Source organism: Heterocephalus glaber, unplaced genomic scaffold (assembly GCF_053883595.1).
Source record: "Heterocephalus glaber isolate CG9 unplaced genomic scaffold, H.glaber_assembly_v1.0 deba00001504, whole genome shotgun sequence".
Taxonomy (NCBI): Eukaryota; Metazoa; Chordata; class Mammalia; order Rodentia; family Bathyergidae; genus Heterocephalus; species Heterocephalus glaber.
Genome location: NW_028258324.1, coordinates 58,568,302 through 58,580,899, shown reverse-complemented (window position 1 = coordinate 58,580,899; position 12,598 = coordinate 58,568,302). Strand labels below are relative to the sequence as shown.

General features: G+C 39.6%; 1 long non-coding RNA gene across 1 annotated transcript in view; it reads left to right on the top strand.

The window, feature by feature from the left end:
* The first annotated feature begins 7,979 nt into the window (after window positions 1-7,979).
* LOC147825366 (uncharacterized) overlaps window positions 7,980-12,598 on the top strand; it is a 37,004-nt gene continuing 32,385 nt past the window's right edge. The window contains exon 1 of the long non-coding RNA XR_015440996.1: window positions 7,980-8,420. This is a non-coding gene — a long non-coding RNA (uncharacterized LOC147825366). The remainder of the gene's footprint in view (window positions 8,421-12,598) is intronic.

Here is a 12,598-nt window from a genome sequence, read left to right as displayed (position 1 = left end):
AAGTGATTAAATGTTTTATCTCAATATAAGTTCACAAAAGAGATGAAGTTGGATAAAATTAAATGAGATTATAGGTCTAAAATAAATATGAGAGTAGATTTAAGAGAAAATTTATAAAGTCTTTTTTCTACATTATGATATTGTATTAGAATAATATTTTCTATCCCATCTTCAAAGATGTCCACAACACAATCCTGGGAACCTATGAGGATGTTGTTACATGGCAAAGGGGAATTAGGGTTACAGTTGGAATTAAGGTTGCCAATCTGGTGATTTTATGATAAAAGGTCATGCAGTATTATCTGGGTGGGCCTGATGTAATCACAAGGGTCTTTAAAGAAGAAGAAAGGCTCTGGAGAAGAGGTTAGGATGATATGATATGAAAAGGATTTGACATGGCTGGCTTTGAAGGTGGAAAAAGGAGGTCATGAGTGAAAGAATGTTGGAAGCCTTTAAAAACTGGAAAACACAAGGAAACATATCATTCCCTAGAGCCTATGAAGAAAATTCAGCCCTGCTAACACCTTGATTTTTTTTCCAGTGAGACCTGTGTTGAACTTCTAACCCACAGAACTACAAGATAATAAACTCAGATCTTTATATACCAGTGAATTTGCAGTAACTTGTTGCAGTAGCAACAGAAAACAGATTCAAAATATACTCCTTCCCAGAACAATTTCTCTTTATTAGTAGTTTTTGGTGAGGAAAAATTTGTAAAGGTATATGTGTTATGACTTGTATTTAGATGTCCCCCAAGGCCTCATGTGCTCATAGATGGGGCTTTTTGGAGGTGGCTGGATCAAGGGTGTATGAATATGGGTTAAGGGTGTATGAGAACTAGATTATCCACTGATTGGTGCAGCGTAGTTCTGGGTATGGATAAGGGGAAAGCCCACCCTGGATGTGGGTGACAGTATTTAATAGGTTTGTAGCCTGAATGGAATAAAAGGGAAAGGGAAGCTTGCTGCTGACTCCTTTCTGCTTGTCTTGCCATGGACTGTTTCTCCTCTGCCATGCCCCTCTGTCTTGGATCCAGCTGACTGTGGAGTGAAACTTCTACAAACTGTGAGCTAAAATAAACCTAGCCTCCTTTATTTTATGGTGTCTGGTGTTTTGTCTCAGGAATGAGAAAAGTAACTAAGACAATATGTATCCTAACTTTTGTCTTATGATAGGAGAAAGTAGGTAGAATGAGTCAAAAACTCTATATTGTTGTTATCCTCAAAGCTGATGAGTTTATAGAATGAAAGCTTTTATTCTGTTGTTCGGCAGCATCTTATTTGCAAAGGCTATGTTGATTTTCACTGGCTTCTTTCTTGACCTAGGTAGACCTGGAAAGTGGAGGAGCTCATTTGGGTTCATTTGTACTCAGAGAGCTCATTTGGGAAGTGACTAGAGGAATGATAGCTGGAAGAACTTGTCCTTTGGCCTACATTTCCCATGAGTCAAGAGTTGTCTCAGGTGGTGCAATCTCTCCTTGCTTGAGCTACAGATACCCTCACATCCAATGAACTTCTATGGGTCTCCCACTCTTTCAGCAACAGAAACATATCACAGTGAGCCAAAGACATGCCTGAAGCAAGATGCGGTCAGTATTGGAATGCCTTCCTCTTTTACTGTGTAACCATTCCTCACAGTCATAACTGCAAATGGCCTCAGGAGTAAGACTGCATGGAAGTGAGGCAGAGCACAAGAAGCATCGGATTCATATCGGATATGTGCTTATATCATATATGAAGGCCAAATTTCTCACTGGGTCTTCAAAATGTTGGCAGCTGCAATCACTCCAGAAAGGAGCTTAATAAAAAAGGATTAGTGTAACCAGCTACAATCCTCACAGCTACAAATGGGCTGACATCACAACTGGTACCATCTTCTAACTTCTTCAACACTCATTCTAGATTTCACTCCCCCTTGTCCAGTATATCAGCTCCTCTACACTGTTTGCTTGGTGGTATGCCAACATCTCTAGGCTTGAGAAATCTGAGATCTTAGTTTTCTCCTTTTTGTTGGGATATGATTGCTATAATTGGTTATTTGCCAATATCACTTTGCATAGACATATGCAGACCCCCCCCATAAGTCCCCTGCATTACAGACATATTCTCTCTGTTTCTACTGTACAGCAAGCAATCTTGTTCTTCAAGATAGTCACATTTGGTTGCCCACCCCCTCAGCGTTGTAACTCCTTTCTTTACATGCTTCGTCACTGGCATGAAAAGCCCAAAGTAACAGGCAGTAATTATAGCTTCCACCTCAATGAAGTTCTTGCTGTTTGCCTTAGAGGAAGCAGTACTCCTCTGGGTACCAGGGCCTTTAATCCTATGAAACACTAAGATGCAGGCCTTAGAAGCACACATTCTGTAAGTAGACTCATGGGAATCCATTGGACATGATGTTAAAGAGGGTTAGACAGGGCTATATACCTCTCTTATTCTAGTTATTGGAGGACACAGCATAGTTCATTGTTTAATTTGTATACTTTATCTTTGTAGGCCATACAGTACCTTAGTTTATTTACTTTTTTTCTGGTACCTGGGGGGGTGGGAGAGATTGAACTCAGGCCCTTGTGCTTGTGAGGCAGGTGTGGTGCCACTGAACTAAATCCCCAGCCCAGTTTATTTACTTTTAAGAAACAGCTTGATCATGCTGGTAAACTGATTGCTTTCTGGTGATGCTCTACTCTACTTGTTCATGTGTTGATTGTTGTGCAATTGATTTGAAGAGATATTGGGTTGGAATCTCCTGGTAATTGATTAGAAATTCTATAAGCCCTTGAATGGTGGTGCTGGCAGAGAATGATAGAGAGGAAAATCAAAGCCATATAGGAATCTGTGCCAATTCTAGTAAGGGTGAATCACTATCCCTCTAGGGTGGAAAGGATCTCATGTAACCAACCTGCCACCCAAATGTCTGGCTGATCTCAAGCTTTATTACTGTAGAAGGGCCTCCTAGAAAGTGGTTAAAGCCTTACAGAATTGGGAGTACACTGGAGCCCTGCTGAGCGAGGGCTTATGGTGTTAGGTCCGTCCACGCCTGGCCTGCATTCCCTTCACTGTGGGCCAACTAAACTTCTCCCCTTGAGTCGGGAGTGTCAGGTATTTTGTCCTAGAGGCAGGAAGGTGACCAATACAGCCTAAATGTTAGTCGTGAGAGGCAGTCCTCCCAAAGAGACAGAGCCGAGAGCAGTACACTTGATTTTTCAGTTTTTATGCTGGAAGAAGTAGCTCAAGAAGGAAGAAGTAAAAGTTCCTGTGAGTGTACTAAGAGGCTGCATTGTATTTCAATATCTCAGCACAGGTTTTGGCCAAGTGAAGCAAAAGCTCAGGTTTAAAACCATAGTACAATTATCTGCTGTGCTGATTATCTAGTGCTTCTTACTAAGCCCTCTGCATATTATGGAGGCTTACAAGATCGATGTGTTATTCTCTCTCACATTTCTGTGTTTGGACTGTGCTCAGCTGGGCAGTTCTTGCCTGAGGTCTTTCATGTAGTTGCAGAGACCAGTGGGAGTCAGGTGGAGTCATATGATGATCCATTCAAATGTTGGTAGTGACAGCAAATGTTGGCCTGAGCTCCAACCTCCGTGACCTCTTCGTCTGCCTTCAGATTCCTTGCTTTAGAGCAGTCTCAGGGATGTCAGACTTCTTTGTTGCTGGTTACAAACTGATTTGTCCTATTATCCTCTAGATATGGAATACTTCTAGTCATCAAAATGTGTTTCTCCTCCCACATCAACATCTAACAGTAATGACACTAAGTAGGTGTCCTGCAATTCAAATCTTTTCTGACACTGCCTACCCGGAGATGACATTGGAGCCATAGGTTACAGATCCATTCCACAAGAACTGCATCCCCCTCCCACTTCAGTAGTGAGTTCCCATGTTACCTACAACTTCTCTCTGAATTGGCTGTGATTTGGAAGCTCCCACAGGTCCCTTGTTGGGTGTGACCTTTTGACAGAGTGGCTCACAGGACTCATAAAAGCACTTTGATTGTGTTTATTGGTTTATTATAACAAATAGTACTAAGGCTACATGTGAATAGCCAGATGGAGGGCTGTTCCCAAGGCAAGGTATGTAGGAAGGTGTACAGGGTTTCTAAGCCATCTCTGGGTTTACCACCCTCCAGGACCACCAGGTAGGCAGCAACCCAGAAGCTCCTTAAACCCTGCAGTTCAGGGACTTCCATGGAGGCTGCACTATGCGGGTCTGATTGACTCAGTCTGCAGCCCCTCTGCCTTTCCCGGAAGATGGCGGTGAGACTGAAGCTTCCAAGCTTCTAATCATGGCTTGGTGCTTCTGGTGATCAGCTTGCACCCAGGAACCCAGCGGTGGTGGCACCTCATTAAGACAAAGATAACTCTTTTTACCCATGAAATTAAAAGGGTTTTAGGAGCTCTGTGCCAGGGTTTGGTTTTAAAAACCAGATATGTATTTTGTATTATATCACAGTGCCACAGAGGTTCAAGGCCCCAAGAGAGCAAAGCAGAAGCTATGCATCTTCTCAAAGTCTCTCTCTCAGTGTCCAAGTGGCCCAGCCCAGCTTTCTTGCTGTCGTATTCCATTGGTCAAATAAGTGACAAAGGTCAGTTCCGATTCAGGGGGAGGGGATACAGACTCCACCATTCAATGAGATGAAGGGGGGGAGGAAATTGTGTCTCTCTTTAATTTACTGCACTTGCTCTCAAAAGATAATACCATGTACGAGACCAGCGGGATTTCTGGTCCCACACAAAGAAACAGAAATATTGTTAGAAGACCACTGTATGGAGTTTAAAAGGAAATAAAAATTATGATCTAGGTCTTGAGAAAGCTTAGCACCTCATTAACCTGGAAGGGAGATAGATGCTGTTTAGAAAAAGAATTATCCCCACTGCTTCTGCATTCTAGAGGAGGAACATTAATTAAGGCATAAGATATGTCAGAGGTTACTGGATTTCTTTTCAGCTTGTTAGGACTTCTGGATGAGAAAGACAAGTCCTTCTTAGGCAAGGCCCAATTAGGAAAAGTTTAGCTACCATGGCTAAATTGCTCTGCATTAGGACGTTAACAGTAAGTTTGAATTTTCTAGGAGCAGTGGACAGGCACAAGAACTCAGAAAAGAAAAAAAATGGAGAAAAATGACTCAGCAAAGAATTGTTGGCCTGATGGAAGAGTAAGGGGTCTTGGCTGACTCAGAGGCAATCCCCCAAATTTGTTCAAGATGACGTAATTACTACTAACTAGCAGGTCAACGGCTTTTATGCCCCAATACAAAATTAGATATATAGTGTTTCTAAAATTCAAACATATGTGCATGGTTAGTGCTTTACACATTTGTAGTTTAAAAAATTTTTCTTTTTAGAGAACATGTCAGACTAATGATTTAAATTTTAAGTAATTAAGCAATTAGTTTAGATTTGAGATTTTTAAGTTAAAAGTTTAATTTATCACATTTACATAATTTACATAAGCACTTTGGAAGGACAAAAGACTATAGACTATAGACTATAGACAAAAGACTTAAGGGAAATTTGAAAATAATGAATTGATAAAAAATGCGGTTAAGAATATTTTAAGGTATTTAATAAAATTTATAATTCATTTAAGGTTTTAAAAAATGTTTTCTAAAAATATTTGCTAAAATGTGTTAAGGTTTTAAATTTATGTGGTAAATTTAAAACCTTAAGGAAATTTTGATTTTGTAACTACAATAAAGGGAATATTAATATTTAAACCAAAGTAAGCCACTGAGTAGTATTATTATTTACACAAGAATCACTTTGAAGGATGCGCACACACACAAAAAAATCCTCACAATTAATGATAATTCATCCTTGGAGGAGAAAATTCTAGTAATGGGATACCCTCCTATCAATGGGCTGTTTTCCAGACATTTTGAAATTGTGACACTGAGTAGCTTCAGTCAGAAGGCCAAATTGGTTGGGCTTTCAGACATCAGCTAATTATTCTCTCCTGTTTTTTTTTTTTTTTAATTCCTTGATAATTCCCTAGATGGTGACATTTTTCCCAAGTGATGAGTCTTTACGTCGACTCTGTAAGTTAGTCTTTCCAATGCTCATGGGCAAACGTTATGCCTCTTATTTCCTCTCTACTCAGAAGCTGCTGAGCAGACTGACTTGAAAGTTTATCTGAACAGGGAACAAAGCCTGGGAAGTTTTAGGCTGAAGGGATGTGTTAAAAAGCTCGGGAGCTGGAGAAGATGGGGGATTACAATGAAAGCGTGTGATGAGCACAGTGTTCACTAAGAAAATCATTATAGCAACATAGATTGGTGTGTTTATAGCTTTTTTTCCCCCCACAAAAGATTAAAAAAGAAAGGAGAAAAGGAAGTGGATGAGACATTCCTGTGATCATATAGCCTAAAATAGTAGACTTCAAAGCTTCTGGAAAAACCATTCTTGTAATCCACTGCTTAATTCCCCCTAACTGCTAACTGGCAAGGTAGATTGGAAGGGCTTAAATATTTATTAGGATTCCCTGTAGGAAACTTTAAATAGATGCAATGACCATTGACATTTGGAGGTAAAGCTTTTCTTTCCCCCATTATTTTTCGGTTAAAACTTTTTGTTTTGAAGAGTTAAGGATTCTTAAGAATACTGATCATTCATTACTTTGTCTCAGTGGCTTTGAAAATGTCAGATTTTCATTTCCTCATTCTTCTCATTCTGCAGATCTTTATTGGCCCCACTGTGTGCAGGCTTCTGTCTGGAGCTTCAGGGGCCAAAGCAGGTTAGAGTCAGAGTGGTGAGGGGGTGCTCAGTTGGCCTGCTACTTCCCCAGCTCCTTTTGGCTACAGCCTTGGTCTGACCCATTTCCTTGGCTCTTCTTAGCAAGGATGGGGAGGATCTGCAGAACTGCTGCTGTTGACTTGGTGTGGGGCAGCAGTCTGGCTCTATGGAGATTGTTTGTCCCTGTTGTGTGAGTTTGTGCAAATCAGTGTGTTTCTCTTCCTATTGGAACCCCCCATGCTGCAGGTCTGAGGGTTATTCTTTGACTCAGATTTTCCCAGCTTCTTCTCCATGGGTCCTGTCTTGCTTACTTTGGCCTCAGAGAGGGCAATGGATGGGAAGGGACCGTGGAGAGAGAGAAGAATGTATGAAGGTTAGAACTATGAGGCTGAAGCCAGCTTGACTTTGGACTGAGCCATCCACACCCAGCCAGCAGTCTGGGGGTCCTAGGTGGCTTTATCCTACCCACCCTGTCCCTCCCCATCTCATCCTGTCCTATCCTGTGGAATTATCATTTCTATCCTTCGATGTCTCTCTCTTTCCTGTGCCACCTAGGCTTGGTCATTTCCTCATTAGTTACTATCCCTGAAAGTTTTGCTTGGCTTGGATATTATCACAATAGGCTTGGGAAATTAGTTGCAACCCAAACCAAATCATACTACTTACTTTTGAATATATTTAAGTATTAAAAGTAATTTTAATTACTTTCAAATAGTATCTTACAATTTACTCAATTCCATTTAAAGTCATCTTAATTGTTCAGTATGGATGATTATTATCTGTTTCTTTGAAACTCAGATTTTCAAAGAGATAAAGCATAGAGAGGAGCATTTGCAGCAACTGAAGTTACCCAATAGAATTGAGTTTATGTTTGTAAATACATAAAATCATATTAGCTATGTAATAATTTCTCTTCTACAAGCCAGTATTCCCAGTGTATCAACAAATACTTGAGAGAAGCCAGCAGCTTTTGATTCCATAAAAATGCATTACTCTAATAGGCATTTTTAAAAAGTGAAATTTATTTTTTTTGTATATCCTTTTATTATATTTTAGGTGTACAACATAATGACATTCATTCTTGGAGACATGCACCTTTACATACTCTCTTGGTTCTTATTTTTACCCCCTTCCCCTGCCCTCCCTTCAACCCCTCCATCCCTCCCTATTTACAAAGATTTTATTTGAATTTTTTCATTTTCTCATATTAATTCCATTCCCTTCTTTCCTTTTCCCTACCCCTCCCACTTCCCCTTCCCCTTTGCCCGTTTTCTTCCTGTTTCACATTATCTATTATACCTTTTATTCCTTATTTACACTTTCAGTTTCTCACACTTGAGAAACTATTCAGTATTTACACATGTGTGTCCTGTTTAAAAAGTGAAATTTATAATTCAAGAGAAATATGAAAAAAGTCAAACATGCTACAAGTCCATGAAATAAAAATTATAAAAAATGAAGTACCATTTAAGAACTATCAGATTGGCAAAGAAATGACATAATTCAAAGGTATCAAATAAAACTACTAATATAGGTGCTGGTACAACCTTTCTAAAAAGGAATTTGGCAACAGATATTAGGAACCTTAAAATATGCATTTTTTTTTCAGAGCTCTATGTACATGAGTATGTGTTAGTAACAGCAACAACTTGGAAACAACCCAAAATGTCCAATAAGAGGGGAATGGGTAAGTAAATTATGGCACAGTACATGAAATAGAGCTTTTTAAATTAATAATCAGCTTTTTGAGAAAAAAAGGCAAGCTATAACACTGAAATTTTAGAAAAAATGATGCATTTGAGAGATTAAGTGAATATGTAATTGTTCACATTGTTAAAATGAAAATGATTTTCTTCCACTGTATCCCATGTTTCCAAGTATATAAAATAAACATATACATATTCTTGACACAACAATTCTACTTCTAGGAATTTATTCTAAGAAATTACCAAACAAACAAAAAAAACCCACAAAAAAACACAACAACAAAAAAAGAAATTACCAAACATGTATAAAAAGGCTGTTCACTATAACATTACGTATAGCAAGAAAAAAAGTAAGCAATCTAAATGACCAAAACCAGGAGCTTACTTAAACGAATGCATTACTTAAACACAATAATTCGAGTGGGTGTTATAGAAAAATAGTTAGTGATATTCACTGGTTCTATGATATCTTTAATTAAAAGAAAAATAAGGTTGAAAATATTATCTACCGTATCATTCTATTTTAATTCTATGTTCATCATGTATTAATGGACTAAGCTGGTGGTGGAGAACCTTTTAGAGCCTTCAGTGATAATAAAGAGCTTGCTGCAGCACCTGTGCCAAAGGTTCACGACTACTGGAAACAGAAATACATATGCCAACATATTAATAATGTCCTTTGCTGAGTGGTTCGATTATAAGACATTTAATCCTTTTCTTTACTTATTTTATACAGTGGTACCTTGGTTCACAAACTTAATTCTTTCCATGATTCTAGTCACAAACCGAATTGGACAAGAACCAAATCAAATTTCCCCTTAAGGCCCACATTGAACCTAACCATTGGATTTGATTTGGTTTTCATCCAATTTGGTTTGTGACCAGAATCATGGAAAGAATTAAGTTCATGAACTGATGTACCATTGTACTTTAAATTTCATATCACCTTTATAAATAAAAATGAAGGTTAAAAATCACTATAGAAAGAGGAAAAGAATTGGTCAAATGGTCACCTGTGTGGTTCTCAAACTTTTTGTTCTGTGGACCCTTTTACACTCTGGAAACTTACTAAGGAATTCAAAGAGGTTTTATTTATGTGGCTTCCACATATTTAAATTTACTATATTAAAATTAAAACCAAGAAGTTAGGACATTTTTGTGCATTCATTTAAAATAATAATAGATGATGTGTGACATATTACCATATAAGAACAATACATTTTTCAGAGCAAAAAAATTTAGTGAAGATAGCTGTGCTGTCCTACATTTTTGCAAATCTCTTTAAAGCCTGGCTTCAGAAAAAAGAGCTAGATTCTCATGTCTGCTTCTGGATTTAATCTATTGTGGTATCGCCAGCTCTGCACCCTCTGGAAAACTCCACTGTGCACTCCTGAGAGAATGAGAGTCAAAAAACAAATCATTTTACTTTGAAAATATTCATCAAAAATTGTCTTGATTTTCTGGACCCCCGGTGAGAGTTTCACAAACTTCTGGAGTCTTCAGATCACACCTCGAGAATGGCTGATTTAGGGTATGGCAGCTAGATAGTGGGAAGAAATTAATCATAACAAGAAGAAAATACAGCAAACATTTGCTGTATGCCAAGCACTGTACAGGGTGGGTGGAAGGGCCAGCAGGTATGCTGATAGGTCTGGAAGCAGCGCCCCATCTCTTTTGCCATGGAATGGGAGCAGGCAAAATTTGGAGGATGCTGGAGAACAGTTGTAGAGTTCTGTGGATGATATTCGCTCTCTGGTCGTAGGACCAACCCAAGAGGTACCTGACAGCTTTCATTTCCCTGCCCTTCCTGTCACTTGCAGGCCTTCCCACCCCTGCCCCTCATGGCCAAGGTTGCAGGGAGCTGAGCCCTGTTCCTTTGTATCAGATCTTCCATGCTGGAGGGCAGGCGAAAATTATTGGGTTTTTCAGAGCAGAGCATGGGCCCTGAAAGCAAAGCTCTTCTTGCTGATCCTGAGCCACTGTCCTGGCGTAACTTCAGTGCATCCAAAGGCTGCATGAAAATGTAAGCCTGATGTACTTTCAGAAGCCAAGTCTACTTTAAAAATCAACGAAGTTTGCAAAGTCAGATTTGAATTATGTTTGCCTGCTGTGGCTTATCTGTCATCTCTATTTCTAAACTTTACTTTCAGGCCATCTTTTAAAAATATGCAGTTGTTACTCCTTTTTATGGCTGAATACGTGGAAGAGCTGGCAGTACATCTGCAAAGCCTTTTCTGTGCCTATAATAAAACATGCTTTAGACTTCTATTCCCTTCCTCCTCCCCCTCTAGTTTTACTCATGTCGAAATAAGCTTCTCTATTTGCCCAAATTACCAACTAATTGCTTTCTGTGTTCTCTTCCAAAGCCTGTAGATGTGTTTCTATTAGGTATTTTCCCTTAGTTTATTAACCTTCACCTTTTGGAGGCAAGCCTGGTCCCCTGCAACACACACATGACTGAGGAGGGAAAGAAAGGGTTTGATTCACCTCTGCCACATTTGTACCTAAAGGTACCTTGTGCATAGCAATATATTCAATAAAATCATGCTGAATTGACCTTAATGGAAACAACTCAGGATGCTTTTCTTGTTTTCCTTTGTTTCTTCCTTTGATCATACAAGAAAGCATTGTTGAGTTCCTCCCATGAACTAGTCACTGTGCTAGGTTAGTATCAAGTTATGTAGCTCATATTCCTGGAAGCTCAGAGTCAAAAAACCAGTGCAAAGCTATGTACTATTCTCTCTCTCTCTCTCTCTCTCTCTCTCTCTCTCTCTCTCTCCCTCCCCGGTACTGTGGATTTAACCTAGGGCCTTCACACTGAATTACACCCCCAGCCCTCTTTATTTTTTATTTTGAGACAGGGTTTCCTTATGTTGCTAAGTTGCCCAAATGGGGCTTAAACTTGTGATCCTCCTGCATCCGCCTCCGAAAGTGCTGAGATTACAGGTGTGTGCCTCCACACCTGGCTGTTCCTCTTTTGGATGTTCAAAGCATTTTGGGGAATTTAGATTAAGATAGCATCCTGAGCACACACCTCTCCCTCCTATTCTCAAAAAGAGCACAAAAATGAAAGGAACAGTATTTTAGAGGGAAAGATAGTAACTATACTAACATTTAAGAAAGAATGATAATAGTAGACCGAAAATATGAAGGAATTCCTAAATATTAAAACATAAACCAAAACAAGTAAAATGACTTTATAGGAGTAGATCATGGAAGAAATAACCTGTAGAAATTATAGTGCAGAACATGCATGGCAGAGCACTTGGAGCCAGGCAGAAGGACTCTGGGGGAGCCTGGCTCAGAGTCTGAGGTTACAGGAGAAGGAAAGTCCTGCAGGTCCTGGTGTTGCTGCCCCTCAGTCCTTGCCCCTTCTCTCCCACCTGTGCTGATGTGAGGCAGCTGCTGTGCTGGCCCACAGGCTAACAGGATGGGCACTGGAGCCAGAGGGCAACTTCTGACTCCTCTTCCTCCGGGAAGCCGGAGCGGGGGGGCTCACACCCAGAAGAAGGGGCACTAGTAAGCACTTGGAAGCACATCCTATTTTTGTACCAGCATCACTGAGTCTGCTTGGAGTCAACACAGCAAGCAAGGCATAGAGATTTTAAAAACTGCCCCCATATGCCTGGGGTGGTGGCACAGGCCCGTGATCCCAGCTACTTGGGAGGCTGAGGCAAGAAGATCTCAAGTTCAAAGCCAGTCTGGATAATCTAGTGAGATCCTATCTCAAAATGAAAAATGGAAAAGGGCTGGATGTAGCTCAGTGGTACAGTGCCTCAGGTTCAATCTCCAGTGCCACAAAAATAAACAAACAAGCAAACTCCATGTTTGTGAAGGAATAGACTAAATAAGAATTTAAAATAAGCACAATTGGGCCAGAGATTTAGCTCAGTGGCACCATGCCTGTCCAGCAAGCACAAGGTCCTGAATTTGATCCCCAGTACAAAAAAAAAAAATAATATTGCAGAACACTAGGGGATTATTTTATGCAACAAAGATAAATAATAAGAGATTTTGGAGATTAAATATTTGTCACAAATGATAAACATAGTAAATGAAGAGTTCTTACAAATCAGTAAAAAGAACAATAATACATTAGGAAAATGGACAAAGGGGCTATCAATGCTTTTGAAAAATTTGAAAAAATGCCCATTCATAG